The 19,758-nt window shown below is 37.4% G+C and overlaps 1 protein-coding gene across 3 annotated transcripts in view; it reads left to right on the top strand.

Moving 5' to 3' along the window:
- LOC132205162 (homeobox protein abdominal-B) overlaps positions 1-19,758 on the top strand; it is a 102,757-nt gene that overhangs the window by 26,276 nt on the left and 56,723 nt on the right. For all 3 annotated transcript variants that reach the window (XM_059634065.1, XM_059634067.1, XM_059634066.1), the window contains exon 2: positions 2,453-2,599. The gene's annotated coding sequence lies outside the window, so the exon portion shown is untranslated. The remainder of the gene's footprint in view (positions 1-2,452; positions 2,600-19,758) is intronic.

The raw sequence follows: 19,758 nt of genomic DNA on the forward strand, positions 1-19,758 counted from the left end.
CACCGAAAGACAATTTTGGACTTGCCCTTAACAGTGCTGTGCTCGCACCCCCGACGCGGATGTGCCTCGCAGCCCTCCTCGCGCCGCTGCCGCACCGACGCACCCCGCAGACCCTCGCAGGGAGGGCGAGAGCAGCGGGGGCGGCAGCGGGGGTGAACTCACCCCTGCATCGCCCACTCATGCCGCACAAGAAAATCCAATCTTGTCGGCGATAATAAAAATGCCGGCGGTGCAGCCCTTTTCTTTCTCATTCCCCTTTCTCATTTTCTTTACGCGTCCCCGGTGTACTTTAAATCATTGCGCAGACGGCGCAGAATCTTAAACGTGCACTGCCCAATAATGAGCTTCAGGGCATAAATTTTTTGTTGTATGTGGAGGGCCAAAGCATGTTACCGAACAAAAACAGACAATAAACGGATTTACATCATTGATGTTTTAATTGAAAACTCTGAACATTTGTTATTACAACCTTACTAAGTATGCTCTTTGGTTTCAATACAAAGTTAAAAAGCTAAGAATAAAAACAGTATATACTTAATTTTTTTTTATTTTTAAATAATTGTTTTTGACTTTTGTTTCTTATTCATTTTGTTATAACTTACTAAATAATAATTTTATTTAATTTCATAAATTTTTTAACCGTTATGAACTCCCAAAAGTAACATTCTGCACCACAAGAAACTATTTTGATGGCTGGGATTCGCAATTATTTATAAATATTATCAGATTACACGATTGTTCTCATATGATAATAAATTGTAATTCTAATCTCAGCTGCGATTGGATTTGTTTGGTTTTATAATGTATTATAACTTCTGATTTTGTGGTTGGAATATTTTTTTATTTTTTATTATTTGATTTATTCTCTAAGGAGCAAGATTTTCATTTGAATAATAAAACAACTTTTGACTTGACTGAAAAAACTTTCAAAGGGATTTTTTTTTAAATATTGTTCAGAAAGATCACAAAGATTGGATTGTCACCCTTTAACCGTTCCACGACAAAAGGTCAGTTAAGGTCCGGCATAAGTAGCTCTAATTCTAGCTTTATATTTATTGGGCTATGCGATTTGACTTTATACTCACCATTGCAATACACTTTAGTCGCCTATGATGTGCGTTGTAGACACACACACGCTGACGAGCGAGTGCTGAGTTAGTGAGCGCGAGTCACACTTAGACATAACTATGAAACGATTACGAGTTCTTAAACGCCTGCTGCCGGCTCACTGGCTGCGCTGTTTTGTTATTTCCTCGCCGTTTTATATGAATTGCAAGTAGTAGCGTGTGAGAGGCAGCGGCGGCGGCACTTCAAAAATTATATGCCATTTAGTTATATGGAGTGATTCAGTCGGCGAATTACGATTTGTTTATGTGAGCATCTCCGAAGACTGATGCTCATCCGTCGGAGTGCATCAAAAATAAACATAACACTGAATCCGAAACGCCCGAAGCGAAAGTAAATAATATTAACGCCTTCCAGCTGCTGCAGTTCATTTGGATTATTTTATGGAGCCTGATGATTGGATTCGGTTCTCTTTTTAGCCAGAAACTCTGTTGAAAGAAAAACCAAACACGATTTGACCACAATTTTACTCTCCTCTGTAAAAATCATTTTTAAAAAGGAGGAATTTTTCTATTGGGAACAGCATAATAATTCAATTTGCAACAATAAAATATAAATATGAAAGGCCTAGTCTGCAATGCACCAACACGTCGGAAGGGTCATAAAGCCATTAACACATGACTGCTAAAAGTAGAACCATCCCGCAACAAAAAACTATTCTTGCTTTCACGCCGAGCTGCAGCTGGTAGAGTTTGTACACCGCTGCTGCCTTGCTATATACGTTATAAAATTGCTTCTTAATACTCTACTAAGTTGTAAAAAATTTAACTGAACATCAAACGTGATATTAATTTAAAAAATATTAGCCACCTTGTATATGTGTTCTACTTCTAAATAAAATTACGCTTTTCATAGCACATACGGTGGTTTTAAGAAGATCACACACAGTGTCTTACGCATTGGTTCATTATTTTTTCAAATTTTCTCACAAGAAAATTTAAACTACTTAAAAAGTTAGTAGCAAATATAACTTTTCTTTCATGATTTAAAAAAAAAAATTATTAATTATTAATCTTGTTTCAGATCGCAATAATATAATTATAGTATTATATAAAATTATATTTTTAGAAGCTAATTTTGTAGATCTTTCTCTCCAACTGCAAAGTTAAGATTAAGATTTAACGTTTCTGAGAATCAAGTATAGGTTCTCTGGTCAGTCTGGTCTGTTTGGCTTTGTTCCAGCCTTAATTTCAAATCAGAAGGTTTTAATTGATTTTTTTCAAGATAGAGGATTATTTTGTTCTATCTTTATTTACACTTTTCTACTTCTTCTTGCCCATGCAATTGTGGGACTGAGTTTAACAAGGAATGGCGCATGTCTTTGCAGGGATGCTGCATGGGAGTGGCCTGGCTCGCCGAGTTATCTGCCTCTGACGCAGCCGCCGTTGGTGCCCTCATGTCGCCGGCTCCACTCTCAATTTATTTTTATTTCCCGACCACGTCTTGAGGCCGACGCATCCCAGAGCGCCGCAAGGTAGGAAGAATTTGCTTCTTTATACAAATAAGTTTTAACTTAAAATTATAATGTATATTCCAAGACCAAATGCCCTTTTTCACGCTTTAACCAAAATAATTTTTTTTTTTTAAAAAACAGCTTTTTAACTTTTCAACTAAATTTTCATTTTTATATTTTTTGGTGATCTTGACGGAGCACCTTCAACCTTTGAGAAGGACAAAATTTATCTTAGAAGGCTTTGGTTTTTTGAAATTAAATTTTTTCCCTCGTCTTTAATTTTGCACAAATTATTATTAGTTTTCAATTGAAACAAGCATGAGTGCTCAAAATTTACACTTGAAGATGTGAATGAGGATCAAGCCTAGTTTTTTTTTTTTTTTTTTTTTTTTTTTTCAAGTAAACACATGTTCATGAGCAATATTTTTTTGTTCTTACCGCGAAAATTCATGAAATCTCCCAATTCTCACCGTTATTTGGACTCATTATTGATGCAGCTTTACACGTGTTTGCTATTACGTATAAATTTGAGCCAGTGCAGGCCGTGATGTATGCAATTTTGAACAAGATCAACAGCAAATTAAATTTTGAATATTTTGTGGAGTCCATATTTCAAGGAATTTCTTTGGAGCAAAATAATTTTTTTTTTCAAAATAAAGAGGATTTTGAGAGAATGAGAAATTGAAACTAATTACAGAAAATTTTAGCTGATCATGATTGGCAGATCATTATTGCTATTTTTTTACATTTTTCTTTTGGAAAACTATTGATTGTATTTTTCAATCTTTTCATAGCTCTGTAATTTAAGTGATTTTCTCAAGATTATATGCACAATCATGTTTATCAGGGTTGATTTAATATTTAATTGCAAATCTAACAAATATTTTTAAAGTAATAAAAGAGCTAGTGGCGAATTCGCATTAAAAATGTTTATACATTTAAAAAAATTAATGCCTAAGGGAGCCCAGTCCAATCATTAATTAAGAATATGAATGTAAAACGAAAAGGGCATCATTTGTTTTTTAATGACACTTACAATGAGATTATAAAAAAATCTTTCCTTAAAAATATTTTCATTCTTTATTTAATCAAATTTTTTTAGGTCATTTCTTGACGTAAAAAATATGTTATAGAATACAGAAAGAAAAATAAATAAATTCACTATAGTATATCAATTTTCCAATTATTATTTTTACTCTTTAACTGTGGAGAAAAAGAGCCACCATAAAAGTATTACTCCACTAAACAATTTCCTTATTTATTTATTTACAATAATAATTATTGATTTCAACTCGCTAATTATCTAAGAAAAGCTATATTCTTAATTTAATGGCTCAGAAAATGAATGGCTTTTAGCTTAGGTTAAAGACTATGTATTAATTGATAATAATTGCTTATAATGATCGCTTCCGAATTTATAGCAGCATAATTCATCCCATAAATTAAATTCTTGTCCGCTTATTATTTAGCATAATTATTATAGCTCATTTATAGGACAGTTAGTTTGACTGTGAGTGTATAATAATAGCAGAGCAATTTCTGAAATGGGTAAGGGATTGTGGGGGCGGACTGCTCAAGTTAGTTAGTGCTGGCCTGCAGGATAACTCTGGGCAAACAATTTTATGGCACCTATATAAGAATTTAACACCACACATCATTCATACGCACGGGCTGGCTGGCTCAATATCTTGTGTGTGTGTTTGTAGTTTGTCGAGTCGTTAAAATTATGGGGACAAACTGCTGCACAAATAGACGCAGATAGCGCCCTAATCTTCAGCCATATTTACTCTTTTATTTCTCGCTTCTCCAAGCAGCCAAATCCTCACTTGACCATTTCGCTTTTATTGACTTTCGCGCCGTTTGCTAGGCGTTAATAGGTGTGGTTCCCATAGTAACTATAAAAGCGTTAAAAATTTATCATTTTTGGTAAATGTGTACTTACACAATAAATTATAGCTTTATTATCAAAGATTTAGAATGTTTGTAATGAAATTTAATATAAATATAACATAATCTCGGGTTTAAATCTAATTAGCTGGGATAATTGTGTATTTTATTACAAAGTTGCATAATTAATAAAAGCTTTTGCCGTAACCAAACAAAGCCGTGCTATCAGAGAACACTATCAAAACAATTTAGCGTCACTTCAGTGCCCTTGAATTTAGATAAGAAAAGCATAAGAAACGCGAGAAAAGAGCTGCTCGCTATCCAGCGATATACAGGCTCGGACATGTTGGTGCACGCTAAACTCCCCTCCCTTAAGGCGTAGTCAACGCGCGCAGCTCTCTCGTTTCTCCTGACCATTGGCTTTTCGAACGCGCAACCGTCGCATGCGCGTATCTCTGCACAATTATGGCCGCCGCTGACGTAGCAATTATGGCCGACTTGTGTGCGCTTTCTCATTGGCTGACTCCTCCCGCGCCAATTGAACGCACACGAGATCCCCGCGCAGCATCCCCATTGGTCCAGATGTATGGAGTTTGCAGGTTTTGCTACAGATGTCACTCTATTAAAGTGACGTCAACAGTGGATGCTCGTGTGTATTGGTTTCAAGAGGCTTTACTTTCTTGAACGTGTTTAAAATGATGAAAAATTTTCATTTGTTACTAATGCGTCATTTTTAATACAGTCATGTACCACTTATCGTTGCATCTTGAAAGCTGCATATTATTTAAATTAAATTTTGCGCTAAAGGTTCTGTAACTTGATTCAAAATGGAGAATTGGTGGTCCATCTTGATGAAAATTAATTATTCATAAATTTTTTTATTTTATAATTTTTTTTTATTCGCGGAAAAATTATTTGGTGTACTTCTCTTATAATTCCTTTAAAAGTTTCTCCTACATGCTCATTAATTTTAACTCGGTGCTTTTTTTTTAAAAATTTAATAGAGCATTATTGATAGGCGCTGGCGTGAACAATCAAAAGCATCCACCCTTCTCATGTTGTATATCGTGCTGTCCCCCCCAAGCATGGCTTCCCTCTCTCCGCGGTCGTTGTAGCCCTCGAGATAGTTCGAAGTTTTTGCGAGAGGGTGCAGGTCGGTCGCCGCCGGCGATTGATCTGTTAGTTTAGCTTCCGCACACAGATGTCACCTTCCTTTGCGTTGCGCACAGCCTTAAAGGGAGAATGGGAGGAATGGGAGAATCAATCGAGCGACTGGGTAGTTCCGTATGCAGCCGTGTGGTGCAGCTTAGTCTAGCCGGTTGCATACGTTGTCTGTTACAAGCAGCTAAATAATGTAATTTAAAAAATATCACTTAAATTATTATTTTTTTTTTTTTTTATTAGATAAATTTGTAAATATAATTTAAAATTGTCGGCGTAAAATTTGCAGTACATGGTTTCGTCTTTTGGTGGATGAAAAGTTTTCTTGATTGACGCCCCGCCAGCCCCACTAACAATAGCCTAAGCACCTTGTAATGGTGGCTATTAATTTGCCGTTAAATGGTTTTTGTGATTATTTTAATGGCACCATTAAATGAGTAACGGCACGCGATGTGTAAAAAGATAATACATAAAATGGCATCACACCGCAGTTTTATTGCGGGTTGAAGGTTGTTACAATTACCATTGATATATTATACACACCAGGTCCGTGTGTCAATCCGGCAGGCATCTTTTGCAACTGTCAATTAGCGAGTGGCAAATTTATTGGCTCCACCAAATGAGATTCGATTGCGGAGATAATTTGGCAATCGGTAAACACGCCCTTCTTAATAAATTTTACAACCGTGCATTTAATGATATCCACTTTAAAGTGAGTACTTGGTTGATTTATTAGTTAAGTATAAAAAGTTATTTTTTTTTGCGTAGGCTTAATAGGACGATGAAATTTGACACTTTAAAATAACGATCAGTCTGGGAATGGCGCACTCTCTGTTCTTTTCCCGCTGATTTTGGGGTTGTTGTCTGCACACACATGCCAGGTGGAATAAATATAAATGGAGTGACGAGGGCCGTAAAAGCGGCCGTAATGGTTTTTTGGTGACTTTTTGAAGATCTCATTCAAGTTGTCATAAACTGAGCCAGGCGCGCGAGACCACGTGACGCGTGTTACACGTGTTAAAGCGGCAGTTAAATGCGATTTTAGCACCCACTTATTCTCATCATCCTCCGCTCAGACCATCTCTCCTCATTGTTTTCTAAACGCTCGGCTAGACGGGGTATAATGCATCGCATGCAGATTTGATGAAGTCGCCGGCCAACCCAAAGTGCGTTTCAAGTTCTCTTAATTCGTTTTAATGACCGCAAGAAGTGCCAACGACGCCAAGTGGCCCTTAAGTTGTCAAGAAATTAAGGCAATGTATGTGATTAAAATATTAAATTATGGGCAAAAAGAATTGATTTTTTTATTCAAGTGAAGACCAATGTTTCTTTTTTTTTTGTAAATCATTTTCAATTTCTATTTAAAAGGCTATTGAATTATTAAAAATTGGTGGAAAACACTTTGTTCAGTGCACAATACAAAGATTTTTTTTAATTTGACCCTGATTGAAACTATTTTAAATTCATTGTGCTTCACAGATTCAGAAAAAAAAACCAGTAAAATTTGAAAATATACTTTTTTTGTATTTCTTAAGAATTTGAAAGGACTGATTTAAAAAGTTTAAATCTCCATTTTAAATATAATGTATTAAATGTGGTCCATTATATTATATGCCATTAAAATATTCGCAGGTCTACAACTTTTTCAAGAGATCCGTTAGTTGATGTTTGAGCAAAAAATCTTGGCTCGACCCGTCAGAAATGCTTATTATGCAAATTAGCTCATAGGAGGAAAGTCAAACTTGAAAGAAATATGACGCAAAGACGGTCTAATTTTAGAGGAGCAGGTTTTCAACCTGCAACACGGAACAAGCCATGTTTTTTCTTTGTCCCAAATCGACTCTAGCAACATCTCGTTGAATTATTCATATTGAAAGAGACGCGCTCTGATAATTTTTTCATCTCCCTGGTGAATTTATTTTTCCAGCAGCTCATGCATATACGCGATCAGGACGCGCAATTTATGTGAGCTGCTTTTATATTTAAATTTATAAATATAACTTGTTCTCTCTCTTTCAAACTGCTGCTGCCTCTGCATGAGGGAATAAGAAGAAAATTGCGCGCGCAAAACCCGCCGCCATTGGCGGCGTGGTCATAAAAAACTTTTAGCTGCAAGGGATAACACAAAATTATAGTTACTTTAAGAAGCTTTCAAAACTCTCAGACGAGCGAGCGGCTCACAGAAGCACTCTCTGCGCCTCTGAATTTTATATCATCCGCCGCACAAAGAGACCTAAATTATTATGCTCGCCGGCAAATAAGAAAATTTTCTCCGGGCACATGAGCAAAATAAACCTATAAAACGCGGCGAGATTCTTTGGCACAAGGACGGCGAATCTTGCGGAAAATTCTTTCCGCTGACATTGTTCGATCGATGCTGTAAAAATTATATTTTATAATGGAAATTGTGTAATATTTCTGGATCTGCCGCAGATTTGATCATTTTATCGTCGTCCATGGGAATTCTACCGCATTTCCCAACATAATAAAAGCTTCACCAGCTAGGAATTTATTAATCAAACAAATAAAGCTGATGCGCGTCTCGGCGCAAAGAAAATATATAAAGAGCCTGATTTACGATCCACACAGTATCAGAGATAAAATAAATATTAGCAGTGGTGGAGAGATTATTATTGTTTATTTATTTGGATATATATTGAGAAGAGAAAGAGGCGCATAAAATATTTATCCAACACGTACACAGCATGCAACTCTCTATCTCTCGCCGCCGCAATTCACCCCCGTCTCTTGATATATATTTACTCAAAAAAGCGGGGAAATAAAACTTCGGTGAGAAACGCAGCAGCCGAGCACGTGATAAAAATTTTGATTTATTCCGCCGTTTAATGTCATATTTTATTGTTCTCGCGCAATTTATAGGTCTGGCTGACGTTTATTGTTTACAAAGAGCAGCAGCTCTTTCGCTGCCCGAAAGTGTGAAATTCCGCGAGTTTTCCCCACGCTGCAGTTTTTCGGCGCCAGATGTTGGCAAAATATAATGCCGCCATTATCTCAATTAAATCGGCGAATCGATACACGGGTGTGACTCTAATTTCCACATCTCTTCGCCCCCGGAAGCCAGCAGTGTTGGATTTTACTTGTATCAAACCGTGACGAATATAACAGTACAAAAGAATTTTTGGTAAAAAAAATTTAACAAATTTTTATTGTAAGCTGATTTTTTAAGGGGATTAAGTAGATTAAAGAGTGATTTTTTTATATTGGTTTATTTACAACATAAATAAATAGCTAGAATGAAATGAATGAATAAAAAATTCAAAATTAGTGTTTGGATGAATTGTTTAAATACTGCTACTCATTAATATTTTGTTAAACATTATTTGTTCTTCCCTATTTTGTATAGATTTTAAAAGCGATCTTAATCAAAGTTTGAAAATGAGTGAATTTCAAATTTTCTGTTATAATTTATAACTTTCGTGCAGTAGTAAAAGTAACTTTTCGGGAATGTCAGAAAAAACTTTTATTAAAACTAAAGTGATTTCATCAAACAAGTCATTTGGGCATCTCTCTTTTCTCCCTGTTGAACCCAGCGCAGCTTTTTTACTAGCAGAGATGAACGTATGCAGATGAATAAGTTTTCTCATACCGAGGGACATAAAAAATGAATCAAGAGCGCGCGCGAGTGCTCATTTCGTCGGCGGGAATGCTTCTGGGAAATCTCATGGTTCGGTGCTGCCATCCGGGAAAAGCTCAAAATCCGCAGCTGCTGCTGTTTGGAGAGGCCGCGCCTGCCTTTCTGATAAAATCCCAGCAGCAACCCTCTCGCTCCGCATAATTTAGCGCGCGTCGGAAGCATTTTTAGGCGCAAAATGCTCGGTTGACCTATGAGAGGCTGCGCCGGAAAATCCCATCTGGATTTAATCAGCATTTGAGGCACGTCCCGCCACGTTTTATGCCCGCAGATAAGCCGGCTGCATTCAAATCGCCTCAATTATTCAGCGCCAGATTAAAAATCTCGGCCGCCATTCCTGTATGTACCGGAGCTTAATTAAAACCAGGCCTGATTTATAAATATGCCCGGCAGTAAATTGCGGCTGCATTTCATAAATATATGCACGTCATGTTCTCTCCTCCATTAAACGGGCCCGTTGCATAATCATAATAATACATACACACATGAATGTACAGTATTAGTATTATGAGAGAGACGCCCAGACATCTGAATTAAAAGCTCTGTGACATGTTTACGACGACACATCATCTCTGACTGAAATATGCATTTTCTACGTTGCTCTCTCTCTCATGTCGGATTATCATATTATTACGATTGCGCCACACCAACCGGCAGTGCATTAAACTATATCAGCGAATGGTAAAATCGTGTTGTATTCAAATATTTCCGCCGCTTTGGCTTGTAATTTATGAACAAGGCTGTACCGGTTTTTTGACTCGGTAGAAAAATAAAATTTCTTGTTGTTTATTTCTTTTGGAAAAGAGCCGCTTCGAATAAAGAGAATAGTTTATTTTCGTCAGTGACAACTTGATTATAGGTGTAGACATAGCACTTTCTGATTTACACTTCCAACTCTGGCACAAAGACAATTTTTGCTTCGAAGAAAAATAAATGAGACGATCTTAGTTAATAAAAAAAAAAGAATTTAATAGAAGGCAAGATTTTAAAATTAATGGACTTTAACTAATATGGTGATAGTATGCATACTTGGATGGAAATAATTGGAATTGTTGTAAAAGTGAGACTTCAAAGGTTGATGATTGAATGGGTTTATCGTCACAAATAAATCAAATTATTTTATTCTTCTTAGTCATTACAAAAATCTTAATTAGAAAAAAAGAGATGGATTGAAAAACAATTAGATTAGAGTTTTAAACTTAAAATAAAAAAAAATGTAAAAGTAACGCCTCCTCAAAATCTCAAGATATATAAATAGAACGGAAGTTTTTATTAAGTTATGCAACACGCAGCACATGCGGGTTGCGCAGGCTGCATGCATAAAATAAAATTTACCAGCGCATTTATTTCATTGAATCTTTCTGAGGGTCTGTTTTGTAAATTTCATTTTCAAATATTGAAATTGTACCTTCAATTAAAATTAAAGCGAGATGTGAAATTTTTATAAAATGCATAAATATTGGCATTAAAAAATGACCAAATTTTAAAAATTTTATGCTCCGTCACGATTTAAATTTTAAAAAGCCGTATATACATATCTCATTTTTGTTCCAACAGCACTGCTGGCGTGGAAACGCAACTTTTACCCCAAACTTTTTTATGATGATGAAAATATTTCCGCTCACGTCCCACATCATGTTATACATTCCCTCTGCAATGCAGAGCCTGCTTTTGCGTCGGCAGCGGCCGCTTTTCCATTCCGCACCAACATGTATTAGGGAAAAAATAAAACAAGCTGTTGTCAGGCGACACAGGCCAACTCATTTCGCATTCCGGGCACATTCTGATCACTCACATACGACGCAAAAAAATACACCCGAACCGGCGGCAGGCGCGCGTGTGCCGGGCCTGAGCCAGCAATATTTTTATTCGTCTCGACCGTGAAATTGAATCTAATGGGCCTGGGGATTTATTGGAGCAAACTATTATTAGACTTGTGCAGGGAGTGAGACGTCAAAATGGCAGAGAGGGTCATTGGTATAGGAAATAATAATTTGTAGAAGGATAATCCACCCCCATAAACGTCAAATGGGCTCAGAAAACGTCTCCTTTTCTCTGTGCCGGCCGTCTTTTGCGTTTTTTATCGCTTGGGCTGTGCTGCATCAAGGTATCAAATTTATTTCTGGGGAGAGCAAACACGGCCTGGGGATTACGCTGAGAAAAGAGAGCGAGAGAAAAATAGGCGCACAGGAAATTGCCTGGTGCGCTCTGCAGATAAAATTGCCCGTGCGTGAATGGAGAAAAAGAAGCAGCCTTCCTGAAAAGATAAATTTTCATTACAGCCACACCCTCGAGAGCAGAGTTTCCCTTTTCTTATTACACTCGTTTCTTTCTCTCGTGTGTACGTCTTGTGCTCTCTTGTTTAATTAAAAGATTGCGAGGCCTCGCCGGCTGACGCTCTTATTCGTTTGCCGGGAAATTAAAGAAAAGCTGCGCAGGAGAATTTTACGACTTTGCAAATAGTGCGGTGTGAAATAGCTGGCCGGAGGGGCGAAAAATTACTCTCGCACGCACCACCGTCCAAAATGGAGATGAAACCACGCGGCGGCCGAAATGCCACGCCAGCTGATGTGGAAATTTGTTCATTTGTCGTAATGCGCCAAAACGGTGTTGGTTTAAAAAAAAGTGTAACGATAGAATAGCTCCTTATTTTGCTATTTCCTTTTTCACTACAATACTTGTTGGGAATAACAAAATACTATTCAATTATGTATAGAACTAATTGTTTAGTATGTATTGTATTCTATACTTTCATTAAATGGATTGAATAGCGCCCCCACTAATTTTTTTAAAATTAAGATTAATTCAATAAAAGGTTTGGTTTAATATCAACCATAATACCGGCCATTACTACTCGTAAGTTATATTTGTATATCATCTTAATAATTTATAACACGGGGAGGTGAAAATTTATTTATTTTTTCTAATGCTAAAGACTAGAGTTTCTTATTTATAATATTAAATAGAAAATAATGAAATACAGCTCTCAAATGATTAAAATAATTAATTATTTAAATATTTAAAAAATATGAATTGTAAAAAAATAGAGCATTAAAATTTAAATAATGTAATTTTACTTTTTTATTTTTTATTAAATAATATTAATACAAGTTAAATCATAATTTTTTCCTCTATGCATATTTAATTATTTTTCTTCTTCTGCATTTTCATATCTGACTTTTGCGACTTGCTTGTCCTTCAGCTATATACAGACGCAATCCAATTCCACCCAACACACAGAGGTAAAGGGGCAATAAAACGCACAAAATATTGGTTTCAATCGCAGATATACCAGGTACCCAATTTCCTGCCAACCAACGCACATGCACGACCCTCTCCTATCCTTACTCACCAGACATATACCCCGGTGTGGCGTGGGACAAAAAAAGTTCGTCCCGAGACCCCGGACGGACTGCTGTGTATGTATGTGGATTGTTTTGGGATCAATAAAAGTTAGTGCTGGCTCATCCATCAATGCACAAGCGAGAGAGATGCCCCGCTCGATTGCACCCGCACACATAGAAAACTTTTGCCGGCGACTTTTTACGACTTTTCAGAGCTCGCTGCCTCCGACGAGAATAATGAAATTTTACTTGCAAAACTGAATTCCCACAGCACAGCCAAATCAGCATAAAAAACGGCGTTTCGATCTAATTAGGCTGTGATTTATGGTGAGCCAATTGAATCTTCCCTGCACTGATCGGCAGTGCACGCGCTTGTGTGGTTTTTTTATTGGTTTATGACCTGAAATAAAGTTCATTACTGCCCTTTTACAATGTGTGGTAATTTTACACAACCGATATAGTTGTTATCGTGGGAAGCTGAATTACTGTTCGAAAAAAAAATAATATTTATAGAAAACGACCTAAAATGACGGAACATTAATTTTCTCTGCTCTTTGCTTAATTACTTAAATACTCGAGGATATAACCATTTGGCTATTCCGGAGCGCAGATGCAATTTGTCTTTTATCCATTTAACTTTATGATGCAGAATAAAGAGCATCAGGGATGGCTGCGCTGCCGTATCTAGATTGGATTTAGCCGAGTGATGCTGAACAGAAGCGCCTCAAATGGATCGGAGAACAAATTGAAAAAGAAGGCTGGAGCCAAACTCCATTACTTAATTTCAGTCTGGATTCCATCAGACGTACTATGGAACCAGAAAATTATTAAAAGAATAAAAATTTAAAATTTAAACTGAATCCAACAAATTTTCTCATTGAATTAACATCTCAAGGACAAAAAATACTGATTTTTTTTTCTTAGAAATAATCTACTTGCTCTATGTATATATTGGGTTAGTTTTGGGACATTAATTAGGAAAAGCCAAATTAAATTCAAGCACTTAACCCTCGATTGTAAAATTCTTCTTTAAAATAAATTGAGAGGAACAATTTAAAATCTGATGTATATTAAAAAAAAAATTATAATTTTGTAATTCTAATAAGTATAATTATAAGTTTCGTATCCTTTGGGCGATGTTTAAAATTAATTTACCTTAAAAATAACAATTTACTTCTACCTTTTTTTATTTGCTTGCTTTACTTCAGAGAAATAAAATGCCGGGAGCATGTTGAGGGCCGCGTTATCGGCAGCCGCTCACTCGGTGCCGCCAGCAAAACCAGTCTCCGTCCTCGGTAGCAAAATGGCTGAGCTGCTCGATTCAAAATTTGAAATCAGTCTCGTTCGGCGTTCAAACACTGTTCGATCCACACCGCACCAAAGGTTCAGCGAAACTGAAAGGAGGCAGAAAATCAGAGTGGCCAAACTTTGTGGTCAACCACGCAGGGCAAGGACAAAGGAGCAGAATTCACCAACAGAACCGCCGCAATTCTCCACGCTGCGCTTTTTCACCCTGGCTTGCGGCTGCGAATTTATGCAGGTCGATGCACCCCTTTCGCCTGAGGAGGTTGACGACCTATGAAGCAGATTGTGGGGGTGGTTTTCGTGCACAAGTTGCGCCTATTTTTTGCCCTCGCGCCGAAGGGTTTCTTTTATTGCTTGCGCTGGACAAAAAATTGGGATTTGCTGCACGACAAAAAATTTGCTGCGGGTCTTTTGAAGTTTTACAAACGCCAAACAAAATTTCATGCCAAGTCGTGCACTGCATTTATATAAAAACAAAAATGCACTGCTCCTATTAGAATGAAATTTATGTTATGTGCAATTAAATATTTTATATAATTGCGTATAAAATTACCAGTGCACAGGTGCAAGTATAACCATCAATTACCCACTTATGTGTATTTGCTTCAACTGCATTTAAATTAATTTAGTCAACACAGCAGTTTGTTTTCAAAGGCCTCGTTATAAAAGCTTTGATTTTCTTCTTCAAATCCTTTTCTCAAAATACGTGAGTTGTAAATAAATATTTATCTTTCAAAACGTAAAGAAAAAGGAGAATTTTGAAAAAAGTTTATTTAAATTTAATAAATCTTTACAAAAATATGAATTTACAAAATTTTTTTGATTTTGCTTTTAGTCCTGGTTTGCATGATTCCTTTTGTGAACTTTGTGCGTGGCTCAACATTTCCCCTTTTAATTTCTATGCGCATAAATTTATCACTCAGACTCACAATTCCAAGAAATTTTCATGCTCATTTTCGACCTCTGGCCCTGTTCGTAGAAATTCCCACACCAAAATTGCTTTTTCGTGCATCCTACAGCGTATAAATAATTGACAATCCGCGCTCGAACCCCTTAATTTTGTGTACACCGCGACCATTTTGGTGCTCGCACCGTGTAATTTCCAATAAATTATTTATAAGCCACGGGAGATAGAGCGAGATGCGCGGCGCTTGAAAATATTAAATTATTACTTATTCATTGGCTGCGCGCGTAGGTCGGACCAAAAGTTGCTCTTTGCTTGTATAATTTAGAATTTCATGGAATTTAACGACTCTGTAATGAAGACAGCCGCGACTGTGCGCTGGAAATTTATTGCTTCGGCAGAAGACTCTTGTTCTGATGCCAGCCGCGCGCAGAGAGAAATACAACCCGGCGTGGCAATCAGACTGCCAATTTATTTAATGCATTGCTGATGTCAGCAAATTGATTCTTGGAAAACGAACATTTTGCTTTTCCTTTCAAAGCCAAAAAGTCCCCCGTGACCTCTTGCCTGCGTATACAATTTTATTTCGTTTATTTCCAAACACATTTTCCTTAAATGGATCAGCATCTTTCGAAAGTGCGTCAAGTCTTTTTCCAGCTCCAATAATTTATGTAAATTACGCTGCCTGTGTTACATAATTACGGCAGTTGCTCTTAAATCATGCTGGGGAGCAGGGCGTTGTTCCATTAGATAGGTCGGCGAACCCTTTTAAGAGCATCTCTCGTCTTCTCCGGCTGCGGCTTTCCCACTTTGTTATATCGGCTCCGTGTTCTTAAAAGGAAAGGAGTCCCGTTCCCTTCTCAACCGACACTCGGAATTCTTCACAGCATCTCCAAGGTGCTGCACATTCTCTCAAGATTTAAAAATAAAAAAATTAAAAAGAAGTCAACCGTAAAGAATTTAGAACCACTTTCTGTATTTAATAGTAATTTTAAAAAGAGGATAATATCTAAAAAATTTAAATTATAAACAGTTGAATTAATTTAATTACAAATGCATTCATTAGAGGAGCAACTTTTTCCTCCAACAGGATCTTTTGCGCCTATTATTTAAATTTTTTTATTTAATTTTTCGAGGGTTTAAAATATTTAATTATTTTAATTTTAAAATAATTTAAAATAAAAGAGATCAAATCACATAAAACTTGCTCTTCATATTCAGTGTTCAAAATTGTATTTTTGCCCATTTTTAAAATCTTGAGGCTTGAATTTTTAACGTTACCAGCGATTCCTTTTTAGTTCATTTCAGTTAATATTTTCCCACACCAAAGACGAAGATGTTTCCCAAGAGCTGTTTTCAGCGTTGTCTCGGTGGCACTGTATTTATTTTGTGTTTCCCAAATAGGCCCTTTCCCGCTCTACTTCCTAGCAAAATAAACAATTAGAGAGGGATTTCGTGCGCTGCTTGTGTGTGTGTTTTGGCAGCAGTTAATTCATCTGGTGCCTCGTTGGCTTTGTTTATCAAACGTGTTCTGCTCTCGCCTGGCTGATGAGAATTCGGTCCACCAAGCCCCTGCGCTGCTACTCTCAAAATCACATAAAAAGTAATATGCGACACACCCGTAATTACGTATATACTGTGGGGCTGATTCCCAGCTGAGCAGCGAAAAAAGCAACAACCAGTAGTATAATGTCTCGGTCGCTTTTTTTCAAATACCAAAGGGACAAAAAAGAAAAGGAATTGTTGAATCTTTGAGTCTAAATTTAGGCGTTGGAAATTTAGGCATTAAGTCGAAATCCTGGTGATATTTTTGAGCCCTTTGCAGAGAGAACAATGAAGGAATTTAATGGGTCTCGAGCACTCTGAAATGGCACGCGGCCGCGAAGGGCAATAAACATGTGAACAGCGCAAATATCAGCGCACCACGCGCAAGGGCAATTAAGATAATTCGCGCTGTATGTACCAAAACAGCATTCTGTGCACGCCTCCCATATCCATTGTGCGGCACACGATGCAGACAAAACACATTAAACGCAGTGGCGCGAGAGCTGAAATTAATTGCTCCACCACCAGCAGATGAAATTCCAGGGCTCAAAGTGCTCGCGTCGATTGTTGGCCGGAGAGTGATCATAATGGAAGTACTGCTGCTGTGTGGGCGGCACATTTAATTAAAATTCATTGGACTAAATCCAATTACTTAGAGAAGAACAAACACAGACACGCGGGGCTCTCGACGCAAGAGACAGTTTAAGTTTCCCAAGTGGAATGCAGATTCTAGAGCGAGGGGTTCAGAGAGGGGCCCTTTCTTCAGGAGGAGAAATTACTAAATTAAATTAAACTCCTACACCTTGGAATTGTAAGCAAGGGAGTGTTTAAAATGAGCTTACATTGCACTGACGACACAGCGCAGAAATGGTTGAAATTTAAAATGTAAAAAAAAAAAAAAAATAGTTTTGGAAATGAAGAGAGTGAAAAGAAATTTTTAACTTCAATTTTTTTTAAAAAATAATAATGAAATTCATAAAAGCTTTAAAAATAAATTTTAAATATCCTTATTGATTATTGCAGCAATGAGGAGTGGAATTGCGCGCACATTTTATAATTTATATTTCCAATCAGCAAATTTTTAGAGACTAACTTTGAAATAAATCAATCTACAGACACATTTTACAAAAATAAATTGGAATGGGGGTATTTTAAATGTAATCAGCAATTCAATCATTATAATTTCCTATAACTCTGAAAAAAAAATAGTTTAAATCGTTTTTATGAGTTTGTCACATTTATATTATGCCCTTTTAAGAAGGTATGCAACATGCATGACACAAATGATGTGCCGGTTGCTTGATAAAAAAATAACAATAAATGCAAAATATTAACTTAATTAATATTGTTTGTACTTTTAATTTCATAATAATTTTAAAATAATTAATATAAACACCAAAATAAATATGATAAAATATTACCAATTAATTCGAGGGTGTTTAATTATGAATGTGATTTCAATTCCTGAATTTCCAACAAAATTTCCCGTGGTCAGCATCCCCTATTTTCTCTCTTAATATTCTGTTCTAAGCATTTACTTTTTATTGCTTATTCACAAAGCACACGTGTTTCTCATTAAAAGATTGCTCTTTTCATTCCATCTTGTGGCAAGCATTTTTTTTTCGGCCGGCGTGCCCTTGCAGGTCCACTTTGCTGATTGATATGCTTTTATCGGAATTGGCAAAAAACAATCGGGCAAATGCATCGGCGGGATCAATTGACCCAATCTGGACCCATTGAGCCCCGCCGGTGGTCTCGGCGGCAGCAGCAGCCATGTTTTATGGTGCGCGGCCCATCATGGCGTTTGCTGCGCACTCGTCGAAGGCGGGGTTTGCCCGGCCAGCCATGCGAGCAGCGCTCGTAAAAAGTCGGAGAAAGAGGCCCCCACGCGCCCGGCCGGCAATTACTATATTGATCCTCCAAACACAATGGACCGCGACGAGCTCGATTTTATGTTCGAACCCTAAAATATTCAAATTTGAGGGAAAATATTTTGTATTCCTCCCAAGGTTGGGCCCCTAACGAACCTGATTTTTTTATACATTTTGATATAATAATTTTTGGTCTCGAGATTTGGCTCCGAGCCAGCAGGCAGCCTTAGGTGCATTTTCCAGCAGCACCCGTGGGAGGTCTGCTAATTAGAATTACAGTCGAGATAACTTATCGCTCGGTCCGTTTGCCCATAAAACTGGTGCAAATTAAGGCTGCGCTGCTGTTTGTCGCCCCGTCTCGTAAATCTTCCCTCGAGTTTAATTTCGCGCAGCAGAATTCCGCCTGCATCACCACTTGAGTACATATATCAGAAAGCAAATGGACCGGTCTGCTGGCAATCTCCCTTAATAAAAATTCCCCAAATGAACTCGCACCGAAAGCCTTGAGCTGACAAGAGAGAAAAATATAAATCATGTTTTCTTCAAAAAAGCGAGCGCAGCTTTGAAGTGTTTTTCTTGGCATAAATTATTTTCAATTTAGCAACGGCCCATTTAATAAAACTACTTAAGTCGCGGCCAATAAAAGTACATTAAAGTGGAAATCGATTTAAGTTGCGATGTTTCGAAAAATATTTTTATCAGGCCGGACGTGTTGTGTCGGTCGAAGCGAGTATATAAAAAAAACGACGCGCCCTTGTTCCGGGCGCTGCTGCTGGAATGGTTATTTCGTCCAAAGTGCTGATGCAACGCAAGATTTGGCCCGCGGCGGTGAATATTATGTCGATTAGGGCCACCACATTCCGCAGCTTTCTTATCACTCAGCTGCAGTCGTAAAAGCAGCACCACTTTCGAGGACTGATATCAGAGGGCAGAGAAAAAGAGAGGAGCCACACAAACACACAACACGTAGCACGGCCAAAATAGCACCCTGGCCAGCCGGACGATCGGCCCAGACTGCTCGAGAGCCCCGGCTGCACCATTGTCCCGCTGTCTGTGACCTTCCTGGCCGAGTTTCATTCGTCTAAGACCACTCAGGGTCAAGCAAGAGGCTTTGTTTCCACACTTTCTTCGCCCGACGCGTGGAAGCAAAGGGTGAAACTATAAAGCAGAGCGGCCGGCCGAGGTCAACGCGCACCACCAAGGTTAGCCTAGAAAAAAATGTCTTTGTTATTATACTAGTGGGTTCCAGTTGATTTTCATTATTATACATTTTGTGACCCATAAGGAATTATCTCTTCAGACGTAGCAATTTTTATAAAATGAAATATCAGAAAATATTGTATTACTGGTATTTTATCAAAGAATGTTTGTTTCTAATTCGTGGACATACAGATCTCCAAGTATTAAATTTTTTTTTCAATATCCTGACAATTATAATTAGCCATTGGGTATATAATTATGGTTCTATACTTGAGATAACAAACCTGAAAGATACTTGCTAAGCAAGTTTT

Source organism: Neocloeon triangulifer, unplaced genomic scaffold (genome assembly GCF_031216515.1).
Source record: "Neocloeon triangulifer isolate White Clay Creek 2 clone unplaced genomic scaffold, ASM3121651v1 ptg000002l, whole genome shotgun sequence".
Classification (NCBI taxonomy): Eukaryota; Metazoa; Arthropoda; class Insecta; order Ephemeroptera; family Baetidae; genus Neocloeon; species Neocloeon triangulifer.